This window comes from Rhinopithecus bieti, unplaced genomic scaffold (genome assembly GCF_001698545.2).
Source record: "Rhinopithecus bieti isolate Rb0 unplaced genomic scaffold, ASM169854v2 scaffold_2077, whole genome shotgun sequence".
Classification (NCBI taxonomy): domain Eukaryota; kingdom Metazoa; phylum Chordata; class Mammalia; order Primates; family Cercopithecidae; genus Rhinopithecus; species Rhinopithecus bieti.
Genome location: NW_016803882.1, coordinates 2,873,809 through 2,887,236, shown reverse-complemented (window position 1 = coordinate 2,887,236; position 13,428 = coordinate 2,873,809).

The following is a 13,428-nucleotide window of genomic DNA, read 5'->3' as shown; positions in this document are numbered from 1 at the left end:
ATTCCCTGCCTGCATTTGACTCCTAGTTTTAACATCAAAAGCCGCTCTTGTCAGTTATCCTCCATTCCCTCCCCTGTCTAGGATGTGATACACATGGTTAGAGTTCAGTATCAGGCAAGCAGAGGTTACATCACAGCAGTTTAGGTATCTTTAAACTGAACATCAGACATTTCTGCTCTTAAACACTACTTAACCAACAAACTCTGTTTTTCGGTACCCCCTTTTCCTTTCAGGAATCCAGTACAATCTAATCAAAAATTGAATTCCTCCCATTTTATATTTCTTTCTTTCTTGTTTTAAATAGACAGCTGGCTAATTTTTGATTTTTTTTTTTTAAGAGATGGGATCTCACTATGTTGCTCAGGCTGGTCTTGAACTCCTGGCCTCAAGCAATCCTCTTACCTCAGCCTCCCAAAGTGCTTGGATTACAGGTATGAGCCACTGTGCTTGATCTCATTTTCTTTTAAAAGCAAATTATCTCTCTCTTGTGCCTCTTTGAACGTTTAGACGCCCCTGGATGAATTGCAGTGTGACATAAACTTTAAATTTTATGCTTTCTTTTCTTTCTACCAGGTTCTACAGGGAAAGGTAATAGTTAGTAAATGTTATTTTCCCTTGATAAAATTGTGTTAGACCAGGGCAGAAGCATAGATATATTTTCAATAGTATATTGCAGGGAAGTATCATCTTAGAAAAAAAAAAAAAGAAAGAAAGAGAAGGAGAAAAGGGAAAATGGGGAAGGAGGAGGGGAAGGAAAGAAATAAAGAGTGAGCTTAATTTTAAAATAGACAACCTATCCACAGGCAAGGGAGAAAATTGATACACATTCACAGGATATGGCAGAGGGAAGAGTGTGGGCGTTGGAATAAGACAGCTCTGGTGTCAAATCCAAGTTCCAGCTGAATGTGACCTTGAGCTTAGCTTCCCTTATCTCCAGCTACTATATCCTAGCACTTGTATCAAATATATTAATACACTTATATTAAGCAGGTGTGAAGATTAGGATAACATCTGTGAAGACCCCAGACAGTGCTTGGACATGAAGGTGCTCACTAACAGGTCACTGAAATGATGAATGATGAGATAATGATGATCATGATGATGAAGAAGAAGGAGAAGGAGGAGGAGGAGGAGGGAAAAGGAGGAGGGACGAGGAGGAGGAGGGAGGATGAGGAGGTAAGAAGAAAGAAGAAGAAGAAGGAGGAGGAGGAGGAGAAGTAGTAGCAGTCATCATCATCAGAATAAGAAAACTCTTTTCATCTATGAGAAACATTCACTGTGGAGGTAGGAGGGGGGCTTTGTTTACTCGATCATTTAAAAAATTGTTCTCTACTGTATAAAACAACCCACTAGGACAGACATTTACATTTACTGTCCTACTCCTTCTATTAAAACTACTCCAATATGTATTTCTTTTCTGAAACAACAGCTAACATGACAGTGATGGAGGCTATTAACATTTTATTTTATTTTATTTTGTATTTTATTTATTTATTTATTTATTTTGAGATGGAGTCTCGCTCTGTCGCCCAGGCTGGACTGCAGTGGCTGGATCTCAGCTCACTGCAAGCTCTGCCTCCCGGGTTTACGCCATTCTCCTGCCTCAGCCTCCCAAGTAGCTGGGACTACAGGTGCCTGCCACCTCGCCCGGCTAGTTTTTTGTAGTTTTTTTAGCAGAGATGGGGTTTCACCATGTTAGCCAGGATGGTCTCGATCTCCTGACCTTATGATCCACCCATCTCGGCCTCCCAAAGTGCTGGGATTACAGACTTGAGCCCCCACGCCCGGCCGCTATTAACATTTATAACTGACTTGTAAAACCATGAATCAAGATGATTTTTTAAAGTAACAACTTTCAAGTACCAATTCTTCCTTAACCAGAATTTTCACTTTTCAGTTGAAATGAGTTTCATACTATCTGTGTGAAATGGGTGAGAAGGAATTCCAGTTTCATCTGTGCCCAAGGTTCTCTATGTGAACATTGTCTCCTCATTGACTTGGCAACCAAGCATGACACTCTTTCACAAGGACTGGACGATGAGGCAATTCTGGCAAAGTTTTAAACAGAACCAACTTCACTTCATGCTGATATTTCAACCTTGTCCAATCTGGGATCAGGGTTAGAATGGCCACAAAGGAAGAAAAGGGATGCCACTTGATGTCATACGGTTTAGCAGAGGAGAAGTGTCTACCACGAAAACGTACTTTTGGGAAGATACACTTTTGCCTTATTTTAAATATGTCAGATAAAGAAAACAAAGAATCTTATTTTCTTCTTACACATTTGTGCTTGTCCACTGACTCTTTGCACTGTAGTGTGACTATTCTGCAACTAGAAATGCCCTGCTAGTTCCTAACGCTCAAGGTGCGGTAGTCCTATTGGTGTTTATCAAAATAAATGGACTGGCCATTAATTTCTCTCAGTCCTGTCTTGTCGGGGCATTTCTACCTACCACAGTATAAAACTCTCTCTTCCATATACACTGAAAAAACTTCAAAAGCATATCCTGTGATTGGGTACATAATAACTATTTGATAAATGCAATCTAGAGTGGGTATTTCACAACTCAAATGCAATATAGCTTGTTGAAACAGCATGACCTAGATCAGGAATCTGGAGATGTAGTTTCCACTAATTTCTCTACCAATCACTTACTAAAGACAAGTTAGCCAGGTTTCCATTTTCCCATATGTAAAACAACACAAAGTGTGACTTCAGAAAACGACATGGGCACAATGATAATAAATGAGCTGTGTATTTGGTACCATTAACTTCTTGGAGGCACAGGGCTACACGAATCAGAACGTCCCATTGTTGTTAGATAGCATTAGAATGAAAAACAAATCAAAGCCTAATCTGACTATATTTGCAATGCTTTCCTAGGATAACTGTATGGATAAGAATTTATGAGAAATTGCTTGCTAGACATAATGCCTTTGAGATGTGGAGAACTCACATAAGCACAAAGTCCAACATGGAAAGTACATAAATCAACAAGCAAGAGAAATTCCAACCACAAACCACTCTTCCAAGACAATTCCAATTCAGCCAACTTCATTGGCATGTCCTGGAACACCATGATTGCCAAAGGTAGTGTATCAAAGAGAAAGGGTTCACCAAAGTCCTGAAAGAAATAGTAGGGCACAGCCGTTTTCAATGGCATACTTATGTTGGATTACTGTTCCTTCCCAATGTAAAAGCAAATTATTTTTTCATTAAGAGATAATCAGGTTCCAGATCTCCTTCTAAGTATTTTGCCAAGAGTGGCCCAAGAGGACCATACGCAAGGCAGACGCTTAAAGGTTAAAGGAAGTACTTGAGGCATAGCAGCTTTGGAAAGGTACTTGGAGATTACTCTAGAGATTATTTCTATCACTGTTGCCTTATGCTGCATGAAGATGATGCAAATTGAACTGGGACACAATAAAGGGTCTGCTCCTCAGGATCACGGTAAATATAACTGAAAATAGCAAGCATTTGGAATGTGATGTTCCTGCTAAAAAGCTATCAAGATGTTCTCCCATGGATCCTGTTGTATAATTTAGGCTTTTTTTGTTCTTTTTTCTTTCTTTCTTTCTTTTTTTTTTCTTTTTTTTCTTTTTTTTTTTTTTTTTTTTTCTTTTTTTTCTTTTTTTTTTTTTTTTTTTTTTTTTGAGAAAGAGTCTCTCCGTCACCCAGGCTGGAGTGTAACAGTGATCTTGGCTTCACTGCAACCCCTGCCTCATGGGTTCAAGCGATTCTCCTGCCTCAGCCTCCCAAGTCTGGGACTACAGGCGCACACCACCATGCCCAGCTAATTTGTGTAATTTTAGTAGAGACAGGGTTTTACCATGTTGGATAGGCTGGTCTCAAACTCCTGACATCAGGTGATCTGCCCACCTCAGCCTCTCAAAGTGCTGGGATTACAGGCGTGAGCCACTGTGCTCAGCTACTGGAGTCTTTTTATTGTAAGCAACAAAAGCCATCTTTAACAAAAGAGGGGTCAAGTTATTGTAAGAATAGTATGAAAAAAATTCTGGAACTTTGCTGGAATGGTAGGTGCACTTGGGAAGCAGAACTGGAAAGCATAGGATCTAAGGCACCTCAAGTACACAGGCTAACTTATTCCCTCAGAATCATATAATTTCTCCACTTGTGTGATATGCAGCAATTCAGTGGCTCTCTGGTCTCACTGAAGCTGCTGTATCTAGTCAATGTCAACTTCTTTGTTATGTAAGTATTACCTTCTCCACCTCATATCTTCTGCTTTCTCATCATTGTGACTTCTGCAAATTCTTATAACGCTTCCCACCTCGTGGTCTCAGATTTCCTCCTTTCTTTTGGCATGTTTATAGTACCAGAGTAAAGAAGAATTTGGTTGGCCTAGATAATTGTTCATCATTCCTTTTTAGATAGAAATTTTGATGGTAAACTTCCTTTTAGAGTTTTGGCCAATCCACAAAGTGGCTGAAATTGGGTCCATGGTCAACTGGGTCAGTTAGGGGAGGCCACATGAGCAGAGTATTCAGTAGAAATTGAGGACTCAGTAGTTTTCACTAGAAGAGACTAGGGGAGTGGGAAGCTCCTCAAGGAGCTCATCCCTCTTTAGTTATGTTCGAACTCTGAAAATTAATTGTCAATCAGTTACCAATTACAACCATTAACCCAATTGTCTGTGGCACACCCTGTATGCAAAGCATTAAACTAGATATGCCAGTGAATACCATTTGTCCCTAGAAAGGAAAGGAAAGTTTTCACAATCCTAGTATTTAATAAGGAAATCTAAGACAGAAACATCTGGACAAAAGGGTGTAATTGCTTCCTAAATGTCAGGACAAGGTACTATTACAGTTAGTGTCCTTTGGGGGCAGTGTAGTATATATGAACAAGTAGCGAACTGAAAGAAATCTGGACTTTTGTCTTAGCTCAGAAATATAAAGACTGTACCTGTGTTTTAGATCACAGCATAATCCTTTATTAATTATTTTACCTGCTGATGCCTCAACCTATTCCTAAAATGAGGGTAAAGACCTGGGGATGGAACTCTACCATTCTCTAATTATTTTGGTATTACTATTACTTATCTAAGAAAGGCATAAATTATCTAAAATGTTGAGGTTGGAATAATCTAACACCTATCTTTTTTTTTCTTTCCAACTTTTAGGTTCAGGGGGCACATGTGCAGGTTTGCTACATGGTTAAATTTAATGTGGCTGGGATTTGGGTATATAAATTATTTCATCATGCACGTAGTGAGCATAGTACCGGATAGGTAGCTTTTGTGATTCTCACCCTCCCCCCAACCTCCATCCTCATGTAGGCCTCAGTGTCTATTGTTCTCCTCTTTGTGTACATGCATACTCAGTTCTGCTCTCACTTATAAGTGAGAACATGTGGTATCTAGTTTTCTTTTTCTGCCTCAATTTGCTGAGGATAATGGCCTCCAGCTGCATCCATGTTGCTACAAAGGACATTCTTTTTTATGGCTGCATAGTATTCCATGACTAATAGGCAAATTACATCATAATTTCACACACACACACACACACATATATATATATGTATATATATATATATACACACACATATATATATATGTATGTATATATATATATACACACACATATATATATATGTGTGTGTGTATATATATATATAATTTTTTTTTGAGATGGAGTTTCACTCTGTCACCAGGCTGGAGTGCAGTGGCATGATCTCAGCTCACTACAACCTCTGCCTCCCAGACTCAAGGGATTCTTCTGCCTCAGCCTCCCAAGTAGCTGGGACTATAGGCACAGCTGCCACCAAGCCCAGTTAATTTTTGTATTTTTAGTAGAGGTGGGTTTCACCATGTTGGCCATGATGGTCTCAATCTCTTGACCTCACTATCTGCCCATCTCGGCCTCCCAAAGTGCTGGGATTACAGGTGTGAGCCACCATGCTCAGCCAACACTGATATATTTTAACTGCCAGACTTATTTTACAATCAATTCAAATTCTCATAACAAACAGTCAGATTATAGCACTCTATTTGAATTGTTTCACTTATGGCTTTTGCCTTTTTGAACCTAAAAGTCAACAAATTTATGTATGTTTCTCCTAATTTAGTAAACCATACCTCAGATTGAAATGATGATGATTACCTCAGATTTAGACTCAACATAACAGAAGCACACAAGAAGCAGAGACTGTGTTTGTCTCCCACAAAGAAAAAGACACCAAGGTTTGATCTGCACCTGTGGTTTACTTCAGCCGTTCTGCCTACAGAATGCCAAATGATATTAATAGCTGGCCAATTTATGCAAAACTCACAAATCTACTTCTCTTGCTATTATTTAGAGTTTGTCTTATTTGAGAAGAAAACTAAGTGCAGGTGCTACTTCAACTCCTGAAACTAAGAAATATTTCATGCTCCATTGCCTCCAAAACCTTTGCAGAATACATATTAAGTTTAGGAGCCAAACTTGTGTCAGATGCCAATTCTACCCTTTACCAGTTGTATGAAGTGTCTAGGGCAAGTTATTTGAGATCTCTGGCCTCTAATAATACCCAGATTTCAGAGTCATCTCAAAGTCTACATGAGGCAATGTATGAAAAGTGCCTCGTGGGGAGTGTGGTGTGGACTGGTACTCAATATGTGTAGTGCTTCTTCCACTTCCTCTTCCCCTTGTCTTCCTGCCTTTTGCACTTCTCTCAAGTCAGTGATCTCTTACTGATGTACTTTAGCCAGTCACACCACCCTCTACAACTTACCTGAGAAATCTATCCAAAGAAAATTCCCTCCTAGTTACATGGAAGGCACATTGTGAGGGGTTAAATGAACTTCACAGAAGGCATCCAACACTGCAGTCCTACGACACAAGCAAGGGCAGCAGTTGCTCTAGAATATTTCACAGAAGCGAAACGAAGACAGCAAATGATTTGACTGAGATCACTTAGAGGATAAGTTATAAATGGATGTCTAATAATGCAATTTGCTAAAAGAGTTGATGCAATGGTATTCTAGAGTAATTTCCCCCTGAAGGTTACATTGAAGAGTTCAAATTAGGAAGCAATATTTTGCCAAGTGCCATACTGCAGAACAGGGATACATCATCAATAACTCTGTAAAGAAATGCAATATAAGTACAGCCCCTAAGAAAGGACAATATAAATACGGCAATCATTTAAATATATTTGGAAATCCTATCTCTGCATAAAACAAAAGCCTTTCAAGACAACCAATAAATTGGATTTTTTAATGTAGTAGAAACATACGCAAAACTAACTAGATATCATGAAATATCTGAAATGGTTAAATGTCATTATATTTTTGTTTTTCTTTGAGGTAGAAATACTCCCCAAATGTCTTTATAAATTCTACTCTGAGTATCTAAAGAAAAAAAATCAAAATCATTTGAAGCTGAAAGAAGATATGGAAAAGTAATTTCTATTTTGTGTATCAGGTCCTCTTAGTGATAAATAGTAACATCATACATTAAATTGCACCCCTCTTTCAGTGACCATGAAATGTGCTCTTTGCATTCATTTTTAGAGGTACTGGGTGTATTCAACTGAAAGAACTTATTGCTTCTTTCTATAAATGCTCGCTAATCATGGGTAGAAAATTTTGCCTAAAAATTTGGTAACTCTTTTGCTTTACAGCAAAGTGCAAGATGTATAAAAAGGCAATCAAACATAGAACTGGAATTCTTAAGGTCTTGGTCTAGAATCAATATCCCCTACCTATTAACCTCTCCACGCTCTCCTTTTTCTTCTTAATTTCTTATAATCATCACTTTAAGTCATTCTTTAAATCTTTTTCTTGTCTAAAAAAAGATTACGAACCCCACAGTTTGCTCTTATGAACACTCTCTGACACATGAATATTAATAATTGTTTATTTCTTCTCTCTATAGCAATTGAGATCACCTTTTAATAGAGAAAAGTGAGTTATTTCATCTTCTTGCAGTCTCAAATGGGTAAATTCCCAAGGAATGTGCAGTCTTAGAGAAGAAGGTAAGAAATACTTCTTTTCTTTCTAGAAATGACCCCCAGTGTAAATGCTTTTCAACAGCTAATTTCACTGCTGAATAGTCAATAACAGCTGCAAAGATTCAAAATTCTTTAAATGAATATATTATGTGCTTACAATGCAAGATCCCTTTATGTGTTGGGACCAAAGGTACACAGGGGCAATGTGCCTAATGCTGAAAGATCAGTGAACAAGTTGCTGAGAATAGACTTGGCAAGTGTGGTTTGCCCCTTTTTCCATCATAATCTTGGCTGGAGAAGTTGGAGAAGCAAAGGTTACAGGTTCCCAACAAGTGTTAGCATTGCAGGGCACAGGTATCACGCAGCTCTTCATTGGAGGACCAAACACAAGCATTCTCTCCAGTGTGCAGACACAAGAAATGGGGCCTCTAAACTAGCAGTTCCTCATTTCCTGACCAAAATTGTATATTATTCAATATATTTTCTCTACTGTGCCTCAGCCTTTAGGATAAGTTCCAAATGTCTTAGGGACACCATCTGTCTATTTTTAAAAACTTTCCAGCATTTCAAAATTCCAACAGAGGTGTATTAAGTAGGTCTTGAGAAAGAAAACCACAATCATTAAGATGGAGAAGCAGACATAATTTGAGCTATTCTTTATGAAATGGGGCATAAGAAAAAGATGCTCAGAGTTTTCTCTTTTTTAAAAAAAGATTTTATCATGCAATAATTTTATCATTTTACATTGCTCATTGTTCAAAAGAACTTTCAGAATTTCCTATTCTATATTTTACCACATTTTCATAAGTAAAATTTTCCCTTTGGGAAGAAAAGTTTATTATTTTTAGGTAGAGGGAAATATCCACTATGAGTCTTTGGTCTTTGTAGGATATTAGACGCATGGATTTAAAGCTGTGTATCAAACAGAGACTCCTTAATTTGAATGTAAGACCCTTCCAGACATGACATCTGCCCACTTTTCCAGCCTTTCACACAACTCAGCAATGATATCAAAAGGTGCCTTACCTTGTCTTTCTCTCTTTCCCTTTCGGTCTTCGACATTCTTCTTTCTTCTTTTTCATAAACAACTTCACTTCAATCTTCCAGATTCAGCTTATATCAAGACTCAACTTGTGGTCATTATCTTTACTGTCTTCTCTGATCCTTCCTGGTTTGAATTAGGATGTCCTGCCTTAGAACCTCGTGAAGATCCTCAACCTAGCACCTCTGATACTGCTCTATCACTCACTGCCTGCTCTCCTGTTTATTTCCCTCATCAGTTGAAAAGCTCTCTCTTTGGAGAATAATTAGGTATTATTTACCATTGTCAGCCTAGTATAGCACCCAGCAGAGCAGATCGCATGAGCCCAGGAGTTTGAGATTAGCCTGGGAAACATAGCAAGATCCCATCTCTGCAAAAAATTTAAAAAATTTGCCAGGTCTGGTGGCATACTCCTGTAGTCTCAGTTACTCTGGAGGCTGAGGTAGGAGGATCACTTGAACCCAGGAGGTTGAGGCCACAGTGAGCCATGATCTTACACCACTGCACTCTAGTCTGGGCAACAGAGTGAGATCCTGTCTCTAAAAGAGTATTTTTAGAAGTTAATTGACCTGAGGTTCAGACCAGGAATTTAATTTCATGGACTGCACTTTTACCATGCTACTAGTTAAGTCCTTTATGAATGTAGGCTGAAATTAAGCACTTTAAAAAATTTTCCAAAGATGAATAAAATATCCACATGTGAGAAATGGGATGAGTTTATCTCTAGGGGGTGTTTTAAGTATTGACTCAATGTTTTGGAAAGATTCAAGGGCTATGATGTATATGACATTATCATTGAAAGATATTCTGCAGACATTTTTTCCAGGGGCCTGATAGCCTCTAATGTCCATTTTAGGCTTAAAATGGTATGACATTATTCACATTAATTGATTAAAGTTACTTTGTGCCAACCTTGAATGAGTCACTGTATGACAAAGAGAAGGCACAGCCTTCCCCTAATGGAGGCAAAAGATCCCTTTCTCCACTCTTTAAAAACCCTGCCAGCTTAAAACTGGCACTGATTACTTGGCAGGAATAAATTTCCACATTGCCATGCCCAAAATAAGCATGTTGTTATTAACAATTACTTACTAGGTGCCTATGCCCAATAGCCTCTGGGAACTAAATGAAAAATAATTAAACATCTTAGATGAAAAAACAGCACTTTCTCAATTAATTTCAAAAGAGATGTGGAGCATCCTCCACACCATCAGAGACTTCTCTGGACTCCACATCTGATTGTGATTCCCTGCTAAATTTATTCAGTTGTTTCTTTTGCCATTAGCAGCACAAAAATGGACCTTCATAATTTGGCCCCTACCTGCCTCTCTAGAGCCATCATTCCCAACAAACAAATTCTGCTCCAGATACTCCAAATCCCTCTTAATTCTAAATGTGCAGAAACATGCTCTTTCAGCACTTCCTGTTCTGTAGTCATGGACTGTATTATCCACATCTCTGCCTTGCTAATTTCCACTATCCTCTGGGTTCCTCATCCTTTCTCTCCATCACCTAATCTAAATGATCAGAATTTCTCTTCATGATAGCCTTCAAATGGTCTTCCTATAGCTTATCTTCTTCCCAACTGTTCCATACATTATAGCAAGAATTATCTTTTCAAATCTATGTTACTCACTTTCTCATGGAAGACTTAGCAAGAATGATCGATCTAAGAATGACTATTCTCTACACCGTAGCAAGAATGATCTTTTCAAATCTAATTCTGTCACTCAGTTGTTGAAGACTCTTCAGTGAGTTTCAACAGCTCTAAAGATATAGGAAGAATCTTAATTAGAGCCTGTGAGGTACCATATGATCCTGCCACTTGTACCAGTTCGCCGAATTCCCTTCTCCCACTGTCTCCTTGAGCTGTAACTGTGACCATAGCTTTATTTTCTCAAAACTTCTGTACTCCTGCCCATCATAGTATGTATTTATACATATTGTTCCATCTTCACAAAAGATCCTTCCTCACCCACCGTCTCTACCATTTTGATTAGATGACTGCTGTACATTATTTAAATATCAGTCCCTTTGCCCAGCATATACATGTCTACTAACTGGGAAATATTCCTTTGTCTAGGCATTATTATCACCATATTCCTTTTTTGTAAGTTCTTATTTAAAATTACATTTAATTATGAGATTGATTGATTATTATCTGTATCCCCCACAGGGCTGCAAGCTTCATGAAACCCCATGACCATGCTGTTTTTATTAAAATTCTAAGAGACCAGGAAAGAATATTAATCTGGTGGTGAAGTCACAGAATGGATTTGAGGTAAGAAATGTAAGATGAGAAGACCAAATCAAGAAACAGGAGATTTCACCATTAGCATATCAAGGTACACAAGACAAATAACATTTTTGAATCCCTATGACACTAAGTCATCAGATGGGCAAGGTTTAATTTTCCCCCCTTCCATTTACAAGGTGCAAAAATACAGTTCACTCTACAGATTTCTTTTGTTGTTGTTGTTTGCTTGTTTTTGTTTTCTAGTTTAAAAAGTTTATTCCAGGGTGATTGTTGAAGATGGCCACTCAGGAGTATAGATTCAAGTTGCTCTGATTATACACTCCAGCTACCAGCCATTACAAGTGGGTTTTTTAGGAAAAAAACAAGACGCAGTTCCTAAGTTGTTTACCAAGAATATACATTCAAATACATAAGTTATCGATTGGCTATACATTGTTTTTTGTATCACAAATTCCAGGAACATGAAGATAATGGGTGACGCAACTAGTCTGGAACAAAACGTCTCCTAACAGTTGTCCCTTGGCACAGGTATGGTATGTGACCAAAGTCCCATACTCATATCTCTCTGGGCCTGATAAATTTTGCATACATTACAGAGCTCAGATTGCTCTGTCACTCTGCAGATTTCTAGACCAGGACATAAATACCTTCTGGGTTAGCATTTAGTTTAGGCAGTAAATAGGTAGAAGAAATATTTTCCCATACACTGAAATATTTAATAATCCCTTTTCAGTGATTCCTAGATTGCTACTTACATAGAACATTGTCACATTCATTGACGTATAATTTTTATTTCAAGAAAATATCAACATGTTATTCTCCCACCTAGAATAAACCACTGCAAAATATTCTTCTAAGTAAGCAAAAGAGCAATAGTAATACATTGCTATTAATAATTATCATGCCAAAATATATGAAATTGCACACAGAAAACATGGGACTTCATTCATTTCCAAATTGAAAGGAGATTGATTGGAAATAATTATCTAATCTAGACCCAAACCTTTATGGTACTTTTAGAAGAAACTAGAAATATTACTGGTAATAGAATTAACCACATTTGATGTTTACACTGCTCAAATACTGCAAACAGCAAATACCCAATTCCACACTTCACTTTGGTTGCAGATACATAGCCAGTGGATACAGATGAAAGCATTTTCTAAACCAAAATGCAATTTTCATTTGGTTATTAGGGAACCCTAGCAATTAAGAGACATATTCATAAATGGAACAATATTTTCTAAAAAGACAAAAAGGCTAAAATTTCAAGGAAACTTGGATCTAAAAAATAAAGATAGAAAGAGGAAATAAAATTACAGGGACTGTACATGGCAACATAAACACAAAGGAAGGTTAGTTGCAGTACACCTCCCACCAGAGACTAAAGGACAGTTCCAGAAAGATTCTGAACTGAGAGTGACTGGTGACCTAGCCAACAAAACATGTACGTCAATTAGCAGAACCATTTCAGTCATTAAAGCTGTTAACTAAGTTCCTAGAGCACAGTGGTTAAAAATGTAGGTTCAAATCCTGAACCCATTAGTAACTAATTCTGTCACCTTGGCTGCGTTACTTCTCAGTCAATCAATTTCCTCATACATAAAATAGGGATAATAATGGTGCCTATTTCAGATGGTTGTCTTTAAAGTTAAATAAAATAATTATTTGTAAAGTGCATAGAAAATGAGTAACACGCAGTGCACACTATATTAGTATTTGTTAAATAGATATATAAATTAAATTGCCACTGATTCCAATCAGATGCTGAGGAAGCTATAAAGAATTAATAAAACATTTTGAATAGAATCCTTCATTGAACAGGCATATTACTGTTATTAAGTTCTTGCCTCTATTTTACATGAATCTGAGAAAATCTTGGGGTAAAGTTTTACTATAATATAATATTTGTTCATTATTAACAGTATACCAAAGCCCTAAAACAGAAATATAGGTATATGAGGAAATATTTGTCCTCAAGGTGCTTATAATCTAGTTTGGGGAAACAGATAATCATTCATTGAAGAGCAGTACATGATTTAAGTGCAATTTCCAGAAAACACAGCAAATGCTCTCAAAGAAACCACTGCCTAAATAATTACAAAAAAAGTAATTGCAATAGGAATTCCAGAAAGAAGAAAATAGTTCAGCTAAGGTAACCCAATAGGATTTTAT